This window comes from the organism of the source record quoted next, unplaced genomic scaffold, assembly GCF_019419815.1.
Source record: "Pyrus x bretschneideri cultivar Hongxiangsu unplaced genomic scaffold, Pyrus_bretschneideri_v1 Contig58, whole genome shotgun sequence".
Taxonomy (NCBI): domain Eukaryota; kingdom Viridiplantae; phylum Streptophyta; class Magnoliopsida; order Rosales; family Rosaceae; genus Pyrus; species Pyrus x bretschneideri.
Genome location: NW_025999796.1, coordinates 879,432 through 898,404, shown reverse-complemented (window position 1 = coordinate 898,404; position 18,973 = coordinate 879,432).

Genomic DNA, 18,973 nt, shown 5'->3' with positions numbered 1-18,973 from the left:
CACGAAGTCTTCTATTGGATCTTTTTGCCCTAGTTAAGAAGTTTTTTTTTCTTCTGTTTGGTTAATTGTGAAGTTGTATCTCTATCTAGTAGCTATGCCATCTATACATTTGAAGAATGATAAAATTTCTTGGTATGCTTACTATTTGCTTACAAGATATAACTTTGCAAAATGGTCATTTCAGTTCTATTCAGTGCTACAAGGGTATGATATGTTTGATTACCTCGATCGTTCAAATTTATGTCCTCCTAAATATGTTGTTTTTATTTGTTGAAAATGAAGTTACAAAGAAGTTCACAATTGCCTGTCGTGAGTGGATTAAGGCTAATAAAGCATTGCTTAGTCTCTTGATTGCTGCATTGGAAAATAAAGCTATGGAGTATTAGATTGGAAGCAAAATAGCTCATTAGGCTTGGACTCAATTGATTGATCAATACACTATTGTTTCTTGAGCTATGATCAATCATCATGAAACTGAGCAACATACTATAAAAAAAGGGGAGTCTCTATCGAAAAGTATCAACATAAGGTCAAACATTTGAAAGATTAATTGCGTTATGCATGAAGAAGTATATATGATAATCATGTAATTGTGGCAACATTAGTTGGTTTGCTGGTAGAATATAACATTATCAGAACAGTTCTTGTTGATAGGGAATCTCCTGTTACTCTAAAAGAGTTTAGAGCATAGTTACTCAATGCTAAGAAGACTGCTGACGAATCACATAGTTCAATTTAGTTTCCAATGTCAAGAATGTATTGTCAAGGGAAGTCATTTGCTTTGGAGCTAATAGGGGGAGTCATCATTTATTGGCGCTAATAGGTAGTTCTATTAAAGGGAATCTTCTGCTCAAATTGGTCAACATTTTAATGAAGGTGCTAGATTTGTGGGACAATATCAAAGGTCAAATGGTAATGCTAATTCTAGAAACAATTTCAATCAAGGCAGTGGTGGTCAACATTTGAATTCCAATAGAAACACTAGGGGTTTTAATTGATCTAGATACACTCATAGACCAAGATTCAATAGAGGAAGCAACGGTGGATTTAATAATTGAAATGAAGGTTTTCCTATTAATTCTGGAGGTAACAATTTTTAATTCAAAGGTGGTTCTTTCAAAAGTCCACTATCATTCCTGAATGCCAAATCTATAGCAAGAGAGGACATACCACTCCAAATTGCTTCTACAGAAATAAATAGCAACTTACATATTCAAAAGGAATTCCTTAATGTCAGATTTGTGGAAAAAGGGGTCACATTGCACTCAATTGTTTTCACAAGAATAATTATGCTTTTTGGGGTGCTCAACTACTTTCATCACTCACTACTATGATTGCAATTCCAATTCTGATTTCAATGCTAATCAAACTTGGATGATGGATACTGGATACTGTGGAAACCCACAATACGTTGAAGAAATGGCTTATTTGTCTATGCTTACACCGTTTGAAGGAGATGAAAAGATCATAGTGGGGAATAAAGAATGCCTTTCAGTAAAGAATACTACTTCAACCTTCATCAACACTATGTCTAAAACTTTACATGTACTCACTATTTTACATGCCCCTCATCTTGCTGCCAGTTTGTCTATACTCTTTGTAAAGATAATAATTGCTTTGTAATTCTTGAGGAATATGGATTTTGGGAGCTGAACATGGCAACAAAGAAACTTTATTGAGTGGAAAGAGTAATGGAGGCTTGTACTATGCACTAAAGAAACTGTTCTTCAATTACATTAAGCTATTGCAACAAAGACTTTTCTTGAACAAATGGTGAAGGTTTCTATGTGGCACCATATATAAGGATAAGGTTATTCAAACAATGAAGTCTTACATAGTATGCTTTCTCTTTTTAAGGTTCCTTGTAAACCTGATATCAGTAAGCATATATGTAACTTCTATTTGAATGGAACAATGTCAAGACAAGTATTTTTTTTCTTCAAATTCACATGTATCTATTAAACCATTTGAGAGAATAAGTAGTGATGTTTTGGGACCATCACCAGTTGTATCTGTAGAAGGTTATAAATACTATATCAATTTCATTGATGATTTTACCATATTTACTTGGATTTTTCCATTGATCTATAAGTCTCAAGTTCATTTGGTTTTTAATAAATTTCATGTCTTTATTAGAACTCAATTTAAGCTATTGTGAAGTAAATTCAGTTTGATGGTGGTGGTGAATATATGAGTGTGGCTTTTAAGAAGTTCTTGAATTCAAGTGGCATTGTACATTTGATTTCTTGTCCATATACTCCTCAACATAATGAACTACTGTGAAAAAGCACATGCATATTATAGAAACAACTGTCATTATGATCGTCACAGCTCATTTCCCTCATAATTTATGGTTTCATGGTTGCTCTCATGCAGTTTTTATCATTAATAGAATGCCATGTAAATCTTTAGCAATTCAGTCTGCATTTTCTAAGTAGTTTGGATATCATCCAGACTTGATTCTATTAAAATGTTTGGTACAACAATTTACCCTTATATTAGACCCTACAATTCAGATAAGTTGGAACCCATAACTAATCAATGTGTATTCTTAGGGTTTTTTTTAGGTATAAGGGGTTGTATCTTATCATAGACTCAAACAAAGGTTATTCATTCTCATACATATTATTCATGATGAAATAATGTTCCCCTTCAAACCAATCCAATTGTACAACCATTACAAGGGTGCTCCCAGTTTTCTATTAGACATCCTATCATTGTTCGCTATGTTATGCATCATCCAAATGGTGTCAATATTTCATCTATAATGCAATGGCATTTATGGATCCATACCTGAGAACAATGACAGTTCATCTTCTTCCTTGCATGGAGTATGTTCATCTAAAGGAACAAATTCTCGTGGTCGTAATGTTATGATTTTTCTGGTGCATCTCAAGTATTACCTAACATTCTCATTCAAGATTACTGTATAGATTCTTCATTACATGCCTTTCCTCAACATGCTCCTCCTCTTTATTCTCCTTCTTCAGCTTCTTTGTTGCATTTCCATGATCCTGTAGAACTTGAAGTAATCATATCTCTTGCTTCTCCTAATCATTCTATTCCAAATGCTATTCATACTTCCATTTGTATCTTCCTTTTTTACATCTTATACAAACTAGACTGAGATCAAGAACCATTTCAAGACAAATTTATGGATGCTTTGTTACTTCTACTTCTGATACACCTAAGTTTGATACTCACACTTAAAGGATATATTGCAATATTGAGTATTCTTGATTCCACTGAACCATCTTTTAAAGCTACTATTTCTCATGCTCATTAGAGAGAGGCAATGACTGAAGATTTTTTTGCATTACAAAAACAATGAACTTGGGAATTAGTTCCTCCAGCCACCGATAGGAATATTATTAGAAATAAATGTGTGTACAAAATTAAGAAAGATCAAAATGGGTAGATTTATAAGTATAAAGCTAGATTGGTTGCTCAAAGTTATAGCCAAGAACAATGTCTAGATTATTATGATATCTTTAGTCTAGTAGTTAGGCATAGCATTGTTAGAATTGTTCTTGCTTGGGCTGCTGCACAAAAATGGCCTTTGAGACAGCTAGATGTTAAAAATGCTTTTCTCCTTGGAGATTTGCAAGAAGAAGTTCTTATGAAATTACCCAAAGGTTTCAAGATTTTTAGCATCTTCACCATGTGTGTAAGCTTGTTAAATCACTCTATGGTCTTAAACAAGCTCCTAGGGCTCGGAATTCCAAATTTACCACTTATTTGTCTAATTTTGATATTTGTCGTCTCTAAATTTATACAAGACATCTATTAAGTCTCAAGGAACTAAGGTGGTCATTCTATTATTCTATGCAGATGATATCATTATTATAGGTTCAATTCCTTTGTTAGTACAACAAGTGATTGATAATTTAGGTGAAGTATTTGACATAAAGGACATGGGTCAACCTTTAGTTTTCTTGGGTCTTCCAATCATATGTAAGGACACTGAGGTTCTGGTTATATCTCAGTCCAAATATGTCAAGGATTTATTGAAAAAGCATCCATGGAGTCTTGTAAATCATGTCCTACTCCCTGTAAACCACATACTCAGCTTCTTAAAGATGAAGGTACTATTTGTCTGATCCTACTTTGTTTAGAAGCTTGGTTGGTGCTCTACAATATCTGACATTTATAAGACTAGATATTGCATTTGTAGCTAACTATGCTTGTTAGTGATGGCTATTCGTACATATATTCATTTTCATCTTGTCAAAAGGATTTTGAAGTACTTTTAAGGTACCATGGAGTGTGATCTTACTTATTCAACCACAAATAGTCTTGATTTAATTGCCTACAGTGGTGTAGACTGGGCTTATGATATTAATACCAGAAGTTCTACCGTAAGTTATGTTGTTTTCATGTCCAAAATCTTGTCTTCTGGCAAACAAAGAAGCAGAGTAGTGTGTCTAGAAGTTATACAGAGGCTAAATATAAGGCTTTAACTAATGCATCTACTCATGTAGCATAGATTCATTTAATTTTAAAGGATTTACAAGTGTTCTTGCCTCACCCTCCAATTTTGCATTGTGATAACATTTTCATTCTGCCTTTGTGTTCTAATCTTGTGTTTCATACTAGAATCAAACATTTGGATACTAGCTTTCTCTTTGTTTGTGAATGAGTGCAGAAGGGAGACTTGCAAGTTGAATATCTTGCCACTACTGATCAAGTTGCAGATATGCTTACAAAAGGTCTTCATAGTCCTTCTTTCTTGCAACCATTGTCTCAATCTTAAACTTGAGTTTCCCAGTTAAGATTGAGGGGAGTATTGAGTGATAAGGACTATGATAAGTCCATGTGGCATGTTTTGGTGTATTACATGTGTCACAATCTTGTAAGCTTAGGTACTTAGAAGGTTACATAATCATTAAGCTACTAATGTCCTATATAGTCTGTGAGTTATCCTTTGTAACTAACAACAACAAGTGTCATGAAATCTAATCTTGCAATTTCTATTTTCGAACTCTTCTTCTTCAACTTCCTTAGCTTTCTTGATTTGCTTTAGCTGTACTGTTATGATGCACTACTACATATGATATCCTTGTAGTAATTAATACCATTATACAGATGTTAGTTTAAGATTAGCTGACATGGCACCACCGACAATCCTTAACTATCACTTGTACAATGCTATTAGTAATCATTAAACAATGCATGATGCAGGTGAAAAAAGTTGTTTTGTCCTTCTTAGTTTCCTTTAGTTAAAAGGAAAATTAATGAAAAGGACTTGAAAACTTTGAGTTTTAACGATAAAGACAAAATAAAGGGTAAAGTGAATAGTATCAGGATTGACTTTTTAGTGTAAAAATGTGGTTTTTTGTTAAAGTGAACAGTACCAGGAGTTTTTCGTTAAAGTTCCCTTAGTTATATAGGATTAGTTGGCAACATAAACACATTATATGTAAAGTTGATAATGATCACTAACATTAGTTTTATGTAGGGCCTTAATAATAGGTAAAGGGGTACATAAAGGCGTATCCACTTTCTTACACCTATTAAGAGCATCTTCAACGGAAGTCCTTATTTAGGGACTCACATCATCAACTTTGAGGATTCATTTAGGGACTTTAAGGAAATATTTCGGTCCCTAAAGGAATATTGTCTGCATTGGGAGAGCCTTATAGCATATTCCTTAAATGTAAGACTAAAGTATTAAAAAATCATTGTTCATTTTGTTGTAGTATTATGGCTGTTGATAAAAGCCAAAGACCTATCTCTATTGTTGGAAGAAAAAAACCAAAAAGAGAAGCTACTATGTAACATTCCCAAGAAGAAAAGGCATTCCCACGTGAGTAGGTTATTTCCTACTCAAAATCAACAGTGGGCCCACTCTTTGAATCCTTAATACATGTACAGTCCTCACATTTGAAGATTTCTTTGAAGCATTCGGCGAGTCCTTATTATTAAGATAGTTTGAGGACTTCTATTCCAACCCATTGGAAGGCTTTTATCTCTCTTTTTAGGGACTATACATTTGTAGGGACTCCATTTAGAGTCCCCATCAGAGATACCCCTAATGTCACATCCCGGCCCGGGGTGGGAGTGTTGGAAATGTGCCCTAAAACCAATCATATGATGATACTTTATGGACATTTCACATGTTAAACTAATCTAGTTTAATATTGAGGGCAAACATTATTGTTTGAGCCATCTCATATAAATGTTATATGCTTAAACGATAAGTCCAAGGAATATGTGATTGGAAGAATGCGATCTAAAGAAGTTAGATTCATGAGACCATTCTTTCCTTGACACATCCTAAACGTTCCTGATCATAGGATTGTCAATTGGGCATTGACAGTCCGTTAAGATCAGTACGTGCTATGTCTTCTCTCAAGGAGAATGACTAGTCTTGAGTCATTGGTGTGTGTGACATCAAGACAAGTACGTAGGTGCTCAATAGAGAATGAGTTCACTGAACACGATCAACGAAGAGTTCTCATGTTCATGTCACATGTGAACTCATGGTTGGGATAATGCAAATTAGTCTTTTGACCTGAGGCATCACAGTTGTCTTGTGGTTAGGTCCTTAATCTTTGATTATGTCAAAGTCACTCCATCAGGAGGGTGTCCATGGCATCGTTGGGGTTAAGCCACTTAGCCATGGAGGCAAGTGAATGCGCAACAAGGGATCTCTAACCTTCAAACTGTTTGAGGGAGAATACTTTATGATATGATTAAGAATCTTTGGCCAAAGTATGAATGAGATTTAGGAATGTGTTCCAAATCACGTTCAAGGTAATCATATAAGCACAAGACTCACATTGGATAGTAGACATGAATAAACTATCAAACCAAACAATGTGGTCAAGAGTATTGTATTAGAGAAAGACCGTATTGCATTTGTAATCCTAAAACTGAATAGGTTCTCCACCTCTTCTGATTAGCTTGGGTAACCATGACATGCTACTAGGCATCAACCATGGTTTCAATTCACAATCGATTTGAAAGAGTTTGAATCGCCCACTGCCTCGCTAAAAGGAACCTAATGGATCGTACACCGTGTAATGTAATAGATTGAAGATTCAACGGAGATGAGTAAGAATAATTAAATGGTTTAATTATTTATGGCAAGGATTAATTAATATGATTATTAATCAAACGAATAAGTTCGTTAAAAGACCTCGGGATAGTTTTGGACCTTAAGGCCCAATGGGCTTCGAACGTCAAGTCCATTGACTTAAGTTGTATGACAACTTAATGAATAATGATTCACAAAGGCCCAAATAGCCCAATAAATCCCTAAGGCCGGCCATGTTAGAGAAGGAGTGGTTTTGGACTTATTTACAAGTTTGCCACTCAAATGAATTAAGGAATAAGTATGACTTAATAGCCAAAATTCATTAAGGGGTTATTTTTGGGGGAAAGGATGAGAACACAAGCTCTCCTTTCTCTCTAAAATTTCGGCCACCCTTGAGGATAACATCTAGCAATCTTACTTCCTCAAGGTCAATCATTTCTTCTTCAATCTTACCTTGATGTGGAGACTTAGAGGTTCTCAATTTTGGGAACTTGGAGAAACCTTTTCATCCATCCAAATCCATGGATCTAAGATGCAAGGAATGAAGACCCTCTCTTTGGGTGATTACCCTTTGCTTATGCAAAGAGGAATCTACAAAGGTATTGATTTCTCAACTCACTTTGTTTTGAGTTGAGTCTTGGTTCACCTATCTACTAGGCTTTGAATTTCATGGGTAAATGTTTTGTTTTTAAGTGCATACAAGCATGATTCCGCCTTTAATTGTTAATTGCATGCTATTGATGTTGCTTAAATGAACATGTTTTTAACAAATCTTCCTTCAAGTGGTATCAAGAGCCTAAGTCTAGTAGTGGGTGAATCCTTTTGGGTTTTGTAGTTCATAGTTTGTGATTTGAATGTTGTAATTGTTACAAGCTTTATTCTTGCTTCTTTGAATGTAAATTTTGTTAGAAAATTTGCCATCTCAAATGTTGTAGATGTAGTTCATATGAGCATGAATTTTGGAGCTAAAATTTGGTGCCATGTTTTTGGGGAAATTCGGCCAAATCCAAAGGGTGGAATTTTGGGTTCTTGTTTGACTTGTTAAAAGTGTTTTAAAGTGACTTTTGGAACCCCTATGTACCCTAGTATGGTTGTATGTTATTTCCCTTAAGTTTGAGTGGTTTTGGTATGTTTTTGGGTGAAGAATGTTCATGGAGCTCTTATGGGTTTTCATGGATGTTCTTCATTGTTCTTGATATGTTCTTGCCAAGAACAAAAGGTTTGGTGTTTTGATTTATTTCATAAAGTTTTTGTTTTGAAATATTTCTTATGTTTAAATATATTAGATATTTATTTTGAAAAATTAAAGAAATTTTAGTGGGTTGGTGTGTAATGATTTATTCCATTACACACACCCCACTTACAAAAACTTTGAAATTTTTATACATTTTGTTTCAAATGGCCGGCCACCCTACTCAATTAGGGTCCTTGTGGGGCTTTTATGCAATTACATAAAGTTTTGATACTTTTGTGTATTTGTATTTTGACCCAAAAGTTTACGTTTTTACGTAAAGGTCCAAAATCACTAAAAGGACAAATTGTTTTGCTCCTTTAATGAAGTTTTATTTTTTGTGGAAATTTTTTGGGTTCTAGTTGTAATTACATGAAGTAGTGGACTTTTGTGTTTTTACAAAGTGACCCCAAAAGTTGAAGTTTTTGCAAAATAGCCCAAAAGTTGAGGTTAATTGCACTATGGCCCAAACAAGTTGAGGTCATAGCATTTTGGCCCAAATTAGGTAGAGAACAAAATTGTTTTGTCTCTTTAAATGAGAATTGGATTTTCATTTCATCTAGCTCCATTTAAATCAATTCTATGGATACAAAAACCAAATGAAAATGTTGCATTCAAGTTTAATTAGTTAAAGCGTTAATTAATTAAAGAAAGGGTGATTATGAACCTTAGCCTACGATAATTGAGCTATGTGAAAGGCCGTTTCAAATTTGTTTGAACCATGGGAATGTGTAGATTAAATTTTGGTTGTAATTTGATATGATCAATTGTTGTAAAAGAGCATAAGCTCTTCTTTACTTTAAAGTAATTTGATTTGATCAATTGTTGTAAAAGAGCATAAGCTCTTATTTACTTTGAAGTACTCCTTTCTTGTTTTATTCGATATGCATGAAATTGGAGTAGTTGGGTCCAACGCCCAATAAGACAACACGCCTTAATGTGATTAAACGCGTAACTAAAATCAATCGCCATCCCTAGACCGAGATTCAACACTAGGCTCGTGTTTGAATCGAATCAAAGGTTCATAGTCATCCTAAGGCCCTAAGGCAACTATATAGTCCATCAATGAATGCAAATCTTATGTTAGTAGTATCATATAGTCTTGCTTTAAAAACCGTTTTAAAAGCATAGTGGGAGTATTATATACTACTAAATCAATCATATGGACCAATAGTTGTAATAGGACCAAAATGTTTTAATTGGATTAAAATGTATGTTTATATGTGATGAGACCTAAAAACCCTCAACCAAATCAATATTAAGTTGATAAGCGAGAGATGCTTTGAATATCTCTTCGTGGCCTTCCACCGTGGTAGGCTCCAATCGTTTGTGACTTGTACACCGGCTTCACCCTATAATGGGGGAGTACAAAGTGCATGCTTACATTCAGGAGGAGTCTATACGCATATGATGAGGTGAGTGTAGACAACGAGTATGACCAACATGATATAATTCTGAGGTTGTGCTTGAACCTCTACATAAACTAAGCATGGTGGGAATAACTTAACTAAGTGCAATGGTGCCAACATGATATAATTCTGAGGCATTCATTCTCTAGAGGCCAAACTAGATGGGTAATTACAAGAGTTGTAAATGGCTAAAGTGTTATTCTCTCATCATTATTTTTGCTAACCAAAATGATATAATTCTGAGGTGGGCTTGGTAATGGTGAGCCTCCCATACCCTACTAAGAGTTTCCTCCAAAACTCTCGAATTCCGATGAGGGATATGGAATTTGCCGAAAATAGTGGGTGGTGCTATTTGATTTAAAGACCCGAATCAAATAGCTTAAAATCAATCAATTTATATACGTTATGTATTTGTTTACCAATATTTTTGCAAACGCTATCCAAAACTTGACAAAGAAAAGCCGAATGCTTTAATTTCCGGACTTAGTTCTACAATCCCATAGATTGTCTTTAATGGCTTGTAGATGTAACTAAGTAGTCTCATCCTCACAATCTTCCTATTGATAATGTATCATTGGAAGAATATGTTAGATAAGTCTAAACATGAGAAGAACAACACTTTTAATGTCATAATTCTTCAAATACAAATTGTTGTATGAAGAAATAAGAGTTGCTTTGAACAACCCTTAATCAACACAAACTTTAGTGCTTGTTTTTTTGTTACATAAACAAGGAACTTTTGAAGTAAGCACAAGGGCATGGATGCTTTATGTGCCATGATTCTTCACTTACAAATTGTTGTATGAAGAAATGAGAGTTGCCTTGAACAACTCTTGAAAGTTTGTTATTATGTTTAGAACATAATGGTTGGTTGACAAAAATAGTCCATTTATATGGACTTATGATGATTTTGAATCATTGAGTGTTGAAGTGTTAAAACACTTAACGAGACGGAAACTAGGCAAGGACTTCACCTTTGTGTCCCTATCCTAATGGTTCACTAAGTTTATTGTAAACTATATAGTGAACAATAACCGCACGCTCTCCAAATCGTTTGATGTGTATAACACATTTGAAATAAGTTTCAAGAGAGATAGTGGGAGTTTAGGGACCATGACTATTGTAATCAAAATGGAAGTCAAATGAAGAAGGCAAAATAACTCCAAGGGAACAAACTTTCTTTATGAAAGGATGGACATTGGAAAGGGTATTTGCAAGAAATGTCTTGCAAGTGTCAAGAACACACCTTTCGAAGGTGTTGTAATATGTTCTTGAAATAGTTCAAAACAGTTGGTTCTTCTACTTGAATGCTTGATTCCGTATTAGTAACTATGTTTTACAATTGTTGTAAAAGTGTGCTAATAAGAAGTAGAAGATTAATAAGAGAAGAGAAAGTACTTCACATTCGGAAAGTGAATAAAATATAGATCTCTGCGAAAGCGGATTTTACTTACTTCCTCATATGAACTACCAAAGAAATTGGAAAATACTAAAGATTGTCTTTACATTCCAATTTTAAGGAACTTAAATCCGTCACTATAGTAGAGATGGATAAATGTTTTGTTTGACAAAAACATTGTTCTTTATTAATCAATAATTAGATTATTGTAATTTAATTGGTTGTCTCTATAGTAGAGATGATGTGGTAGTTTAACTGTTTAGAATACGATGATGCTTAAAACCCAAAAGGTTGCAAGGTAGTGACTAATCCCAACTGAGTTGTGATACCTCTAAAACATAAGTTACGAGTTGGTCATAGATGGATGCTTTGGATCGTTAGATCCGGATCCAATACCTTCTTGTTAAAATTGTATAGAGGCGAAATGTTCGAATCTTTATTCTTTTGGAAAGAAGAAAGAATCACAAAGTTGTTGAGGTTAATTCACTTAGATGTTAGTGGCACTTGTCCACAACATAATACTACTCATGTTGTATGACATTCACCGAAGATCACTCTCGGTTGGACTATAGTTTATTTTGAATAAACACAAGTCCGAATACTTTGCAAAAGGTTTCAAAGAATTCAAGAAATGTAAGTAGATGAGTAAGACGTCTAAAGTATTTACCTCCTTAGATTTAATCCAAGGAAAAAGTAACACTTTAGATTAATTTCCTTGAAAAATATCAAGGAAAGTAGCATCGTAAGATAATGAATTTCTCCATTAGGAGAAGAATGAACATGAATAAGATTTAGTTCGTTGGGCATTATCAATTACCCATATATATATGATATATGCTTCTAAGACAACCTAGTTCCTATTCCACAAGCTCCAAGGTAGTCCAGAAGGATTTATAAACCGTCTCAGTTGAATGGTTTGGACATAATATGGGTTTCCGAAACCATTAGTCTTGATAATATATGTCTAAAACTATAAATCACAAGACAGGTTAGTTGTAGAGATCCATCCATCATGGATCTTAGCAAGCTAGTGGGAGCTATAAGCGTCTTATGAGAAAAGATCAATTGTTTGATTTCTCATAAAGATGTAAATGAATCTTTTGTTTACTAGGTTTACAAAAGATTAGTGGAAGTTGATCAAATTCCTAAATTTGAATATATATACATGATATATATTAATTTTGAAAATGAAAGGAATTCTTCATCGTTAAAGTTATGACTTTAAACATTCTATAATGATAGAATGTATATGGGAGACATAGTCTATATACATGGGATGGAAATCTATAATGATAGATTTCAAGATATAATTGGATTATATCAATCCCTAAAATAGACAATGAGATGCTAGGAAGTTTCTCATATGATGATAAACTTCAATTAGAATGACAATTCTAGTGAGACTAGGAAGTTGTTCTTCTCAAAGGGAATGTACCCTTTGACTCCCAAAGAAATAATGCGTAAATAGAATCCTTTATGCATACGCAGAAAGGTGATTTATGTATTACATATTGTATGAAAACATTGATATAAGTTGTACCTAGAACGGTACAAGATGATATCAGTGCAAGCCCAGGATCAGAACCATGGCAACTGTCAAGTGAATCCTTAGGTATTTAAGAATTACTAAGGATGGATTCCTCAAGAATGAGGAAGAATTAGAGTAACGTAATGGAAGCGTAAATGTATTAGATTATGAATCTAATTCATCATAGAATATCTCTTCATTATGAATGAAGTGATAATGAGATATCTCTAAAGAGATATTTGGGTGGAAACATTAAAAGTAAATGACTTTAATGTATTCCATCATGTATGCAAAATATATTGCCATATAGAAGCTTACAACATTGTTGTTTGGATGGGAAAGTTCATTCATGAACTCTCCATTCGGTTCCAACCAGAAAGTGTATGACACTAATGGGGCGATAGCTTAAGCCAGGGAATCAAGCTCTCATCAAGGTCCGAACTCAAATGAGAGACTGAACCACATGATTGAGAATCATGTATAATGGTGACGTCGTTATTCTCAAGGTTGCTTCTATGGATAACATATAGATATCCATTGTCTAGGCCTACTACTCAGCCATTTATGAAATGACTACAGAAGAGGTATCATCACTGATGACTAAGCTGATTGGCTTTAGTGCAAGTGGGAGATTGTTGGAAATGTGCCCTAAAACCAATCATATGATGATACTTTATGGACATTTCACATGTTAAACTAATCTAGTTTAATATTAAGGGCAAACATTATTGTTTGAGCCGTCTCATATAAATGTTATATGCTTAAACGATAAGTCCAAGGAATATGTGATTGGAAGAATGCGATCTAAAGAAGTTAGATTCATGAGACCATTCTTTCGTTGACACATCCTAAACGTTCCTGATCATAGGATTGTCAATTGGGGATTGACAGTCCGTTAAGATCAGTACGTGCTATGTCTTCTCTCAGGGAGAGTGACTAGTCTCGAGTCATTGGTGTGTGTGATATCAAGACAAGTACGTAGGTGCTCAATAGAGAATGAGTTCACTGAACACGATCAACGAAGAGTTCTCATGTTCATAACACATGTGAACTCATGGTTGGGATAATGCAAATTAGTCTTTTGACCTGAGGCATCACAGTTGTCTTGTGGTTAGGTCCTTAATCTTTGATTATGTCAAAGTCACTCCATCAGGAGGGTGTCCATGGCATCGTTGGGGTTAAGCCACTTAGCCATGGAGGCAAGTGAATGCGCAACAAGGGATCTCTAACCTTCAAACTGTTCGAGGTAGAATACTCTATGATATGATTAAGAATCTTTGGCCAAAGTATGAATGAGATTTAGGAATGTGTTCCAAATCACGTTCAAGGTAATCATATAAGCACAAGACTCACATTGGATAGTAGACATGAATAAACTATCAAACCAAACAATGTGGTCAAGAGTATTGTATTAGAGAAAGACCGTATTGCATTTGTAATCCTAAAACTGAATAGGTTCTCCACCTCTTCTGATTAGCTTGGGTAACCATGACATGCTGCTAGGCGTCAACCATGGTTTGTGGAAGCCCTAAAAGTGATTATCACTAACGGGAGAATTGAAAGTAAGTTTCAATTCACAATCGATTTGAAAGAGTTTGAATCGCCCACTGCCTCGCTAAAAGGAACCTAATGAATCGTACACCATGTAAGGTAGAGATTGAAGATTCAACGGAGATGAGTAAGAATAATTAAATGGTTTAATTATTTATGGCAAGGATTAATTAATATGATTATTAATCAAACGAATAAGTTCGTTAAAAGACCTCAGGATAGTTTTGGACCTTAAGGCCCAATGGGCTTCGAACGTCAAGTCCATTGACTTAAGTTGTATGACAACTTAATGAATAATGATTCACAAAGGCCCAAATAGCCCAATAAATCCCTAAGGCCGGCCATGTTAGAGAAGGAGTGGTTTTGGACTTATTTACAAGTTTGCCACTCAAATGAATTAAGGAATAAGTATGACTTAATAGCCAAAATTCATTAAGGGGTTATTTTTGGGGGAAAGGATGAGAACACAAGCTCTCCTTTCTCTCTAAAATTTCGGCCACCCTTGAGGATAACATCTAGCAATCTTACTTCCTCAAGGTCAATCATTTCTTCTTCAATCTTACCTTGGTGTGGAGACTTAGAGGTTCTCAATTTTGGGAACTTGGAGAAACCTTTTCATCCATCCAAATCCATGGATCTAAGATGCAAGGAATGAAGACCCTCTCTTTGGGTGATTAGCCTTTGCTTATGCAAAGAGGAATCTACAAAGGTATTGATTTCTCAACTCACTTTGTTTTGAGTTGAGTCTTGTATCACCTATCTACTAGGCTTTGAATTTCATGGGTAAATATTTTGTTTTTAAGTGCATACAAGCATGATTCCGCCTTTAATTGTTAATTGCATGCTATTGATGTTGCTTAAATGAACATGTTTTTAACAAATCTTCCTTCAGGGAGGACCACTTCCTGGGCCTGCTCCACCACCGTAGCACGATATTGTCCACTTTGGGCCTCAACCATGCCCTCACGGTTTTGCTTCTGGGAACTTACACGAGAATTTCCCAGTGGGTCACCCATCATGGAAGTGCTCTCGCGCGCTACTCGCTTAATTTCGGAGTTCCAACAGAACTCGAAGCCAGTGAGCTCCCAAAAAGCCTCGTGCTAAGTAGGGATGAGAATATACATATAAGGATCACTCCCTTAGGCGATGTGGGATGTCACAATCCATTCCACTTAAGGGCCCGACGTCGTCGTCGGCACACCACGACCAGGGTTAGGCTTTGATACAAAATTGTCACATCCCGGCCCAGGGGGACCACTTCTCAGCCTCGCTCCACCACCGTAGCACGATATTGTCCGCTTTGGGCCCCGACCACGCCTTCACGGTTTTTTTTCTGGGAACTCACACAAGAACTTCCTAGTGGGTCACCCGTCATGGGAGTGCTCTCGCGCGCTACTCGCTCAACTTCGAAGTTCCAACGGAACCCGAGGCCAGTGAGCTCCCAAAAAGCCTCGTGCTAGGTAGGGATGCGAATATACATATAAGGATCACTCCCTTAGGCGATGTGGGATGTCACACCTAAGACTTTGCCTTCGTTCTATGCAAATAATGTTAAAGGCTATTGTCAACTCTCTTTTTTTTTTTTTTTTTTTTTTTTTTTTTTTTTTTTTAGTGACATGTATAGAACATTTTTTGGAAGTTTTTGAGTGGTAATTTCCTTCCATCTCATTTGTCCCACATTGGTCAAGTTGAGAAGTTCCACACACTTTATAAAATCTTATCCATGATACAAAGTGATTGGAAAGATGGATCATTGGGAGTAAAATTGGGCAACCTTGGGCTTGGGCTTGGGTATGTGATAATTAAATATATAATTGTCAAAATATGAGGCTTGGGGCTCTTGGGCTTGGTCTTTGAAAAAGTAAATCCATTAATCAATATTTTAATTTCGGATTTAAATTTTTTAACGTTTAAACTCAACAAACTCATCATTTCAGATGAAGTCTGAAGAGTTCTAAGAAGCGTTGAAGCCACACACCCTTTTACGTTGAACAGTCACCTCCCAAAATGCTACTTGTTGTGAATAGCCATTTTAGTATTATAAACACAAGCATCTGCATATCAAACAAATAACTGAAAATCATCCATTTTTTCATACAAAGCATACTGAGGGAACCACATTGAATTCGCCAGAAACTAAGTTTTTTGGTGCTGGAATTCTAGTTTAGATCATTGAATCCTAGTGAAGCACATGCCTACAGAACTATAAGCACAAAGTAGAGACGGATTTTTGTTTCAAGGATATTGCAGTTAACAAGCCTCGATCTTCATTTTTTATTTGTTCAATATTAAATTCATTTTGTTCATACTCTGCCAATTATTAATTTGCATTTATTATTTATTAGCATTTTTGAATTTATTTTTATGTATAAATTTATTATTGATTGTTGATAAATATCCAACAAACATTAAGGCTAGAAAATTTGTTACATATAGCCGACCAATTTAAAAGAATAGAAGCAAACTGAACAATGAAATTTATACAGAACGTCGATTTATAAAGTACCGAAAAAAGAACCTTCCCCTATGAACAAAGCGGGTAGTTCTCATCTTTTTTTAGGATATATGGAAGGTATGTCCTTAAAGATATATATTGCATGTAACCCTTCATCATCTGGAATACCTCATGTTTTTATCAATTCCCCTTTTAACACCCTTAACATATGTGGACAGATCTTAATCGGCCAATGATGAAAGAGAACCAAATTATTTATTTCGACAGAAATGACATGTTGCGAATGTCTTTACCAAAAAGAGAAAAAAAACAGAGTAAGTGGCCTTACCTGGTAGCATGCAAGAATCATCCACACTATCAGCGGTAGCTATCAAACTTTTCCAACGATTCCACGCCAATGAAATAATATAATGGATATATGACTTATCAGGCTCTCAAACATATTCTTAATTACAACATTTATGAGGATTCTTGTTCTATCTAATTACGGGAACAGTGTTTACATGGGATGATATGAAGGTGACGAAACTGATTATATATGTCGAGTTGTGTTTAATTTGTATCATTTTTGGTTACGCAGGATAAGGTAACCCACACCACGCTGAAGTTATTAATTATTTAACCATGTCAAACACTAATTCAATATATGTTTACTGTTGGTTACTGAGAACATTCACATATAATTTAACAAAGAATAGGATAAGCTAATTCATCTTAATTCTAAGAGAAAAAGTGATTCGAACTTGAGTACAGAGTGAAGAGTATGTTGCTTTACCCACCTCGGCTAAGCCCACGTTTGCATTGAGAGCATTCACATTGAAGATGAAAGTCTTACATTGTCAATTGGTTTTTTATTGGATATGAAGTATTTAAAACTATATGTTGAACACATGTTGGCTCAAAGATGGAAGTAAAAAAAAGAAAAATATTTTCATTTATTTACAATATATGAACAAAAAATTTGGGTGCTATGTAATATAGGATAGTCCAATGTCTTAACGTTAGATTTTTATTTTTGTACTTTCAAATAAAATCCAACAGCTAAAATATCCATAGTATGGAATATTCTGAGGTATCCTATAAAATATCATATATAAAGCCATTATGAATAGGATTGAACCATTAACTTTAAAACTATGTTTTTCGACATGAACTCTTTTGAGAAGCCGCCAATTTAATCTTCACTTGGCTTAACACAGCATACGATCCTCAGGTACAAGCATCGTATGCATGCGGTGCTTTGGAAGCAACACTTTTGGCTTTGGAAAGAATATTTTCCAAGAAGAAAAACCTATATGATTATGAAAAATAAAACCCTAGCAAGTGCATGTATATGGACAGTCAAAGTAGGAAAAGTTGAAATGCAGGTTTGCAACTGAACAAAAATAGCATTTGGAAGTGGAAGCTCCACAGAAACACAATTGTGCAAATAGTAACGTGCCACGTAATAAGGTTAAAGATACTATTGTAGGAGGCGACTAGAGCTATTGTGCTTGGCCTGGCTAATAAAAAATTGTCATAGAAAGGGGGACCAAGCGTTATGGAACGAGTAGAGCATATGGTTCTGTCTGTGATTCCCACTTGCTCCCAAATGGAAAATAATGGATAAGATCAACGTTGTTGTGGCCAAAATTTACAGAGAGAAAGTAAAGGTGCGGCAGAAAGAATATGAAGAAGGGCTTGGAGAGTTTTGTACGTTATTTCTTATGTTTTGTGCTTTTATTTATAGTAATAAGAATGAAAAAATAACTTGTTCTCCAAGTAATACAAGTGTAATAGGAAAAATCTTTTAGTTCCCGAAGGATTCCTATTTCTCTACTTGAGATCTACACAATGACACATATGATAATAATGTTCACAACACTTCCCATTGAGTGTGTAAATACTGAAGTAGTTGATGAGGTCATTGATGAAGCCATCTCGTAGGCACAATCAGAGAATGCGAGTTTCAAAACAACGGAATAATGTGTAGATAATAAAGCTCACAAAACTTTGCCATGGTAAAACCCAAGGTGGGATAAAAACTTATAGTCTAACGAGAAAAATGAGAAGTTGCATAAATTCAAAACAAAAACGTCTTTAGGATGCGAGCAAGGCTGTCTTGGTATCAAATTTGCTTGAATTCAATCTTATGGTGCTCATGCTGATCTAGACGTAATATGCTTGGCGTTAGCTTCTTGGATGTATCATGTTATGATTTGGTCGATACATGCGGCACTTTCCTTATAGATCATTGTTGGGACACAACGAGGGTTGACCTCCAATGTATTGTGGTGTCCCTAACGTTAAAGACATACCCATTTGGAAACATCTCTTGTACGGATCAAATAGATAGTCTGTGTCAGTGTATCCCACAAGGTA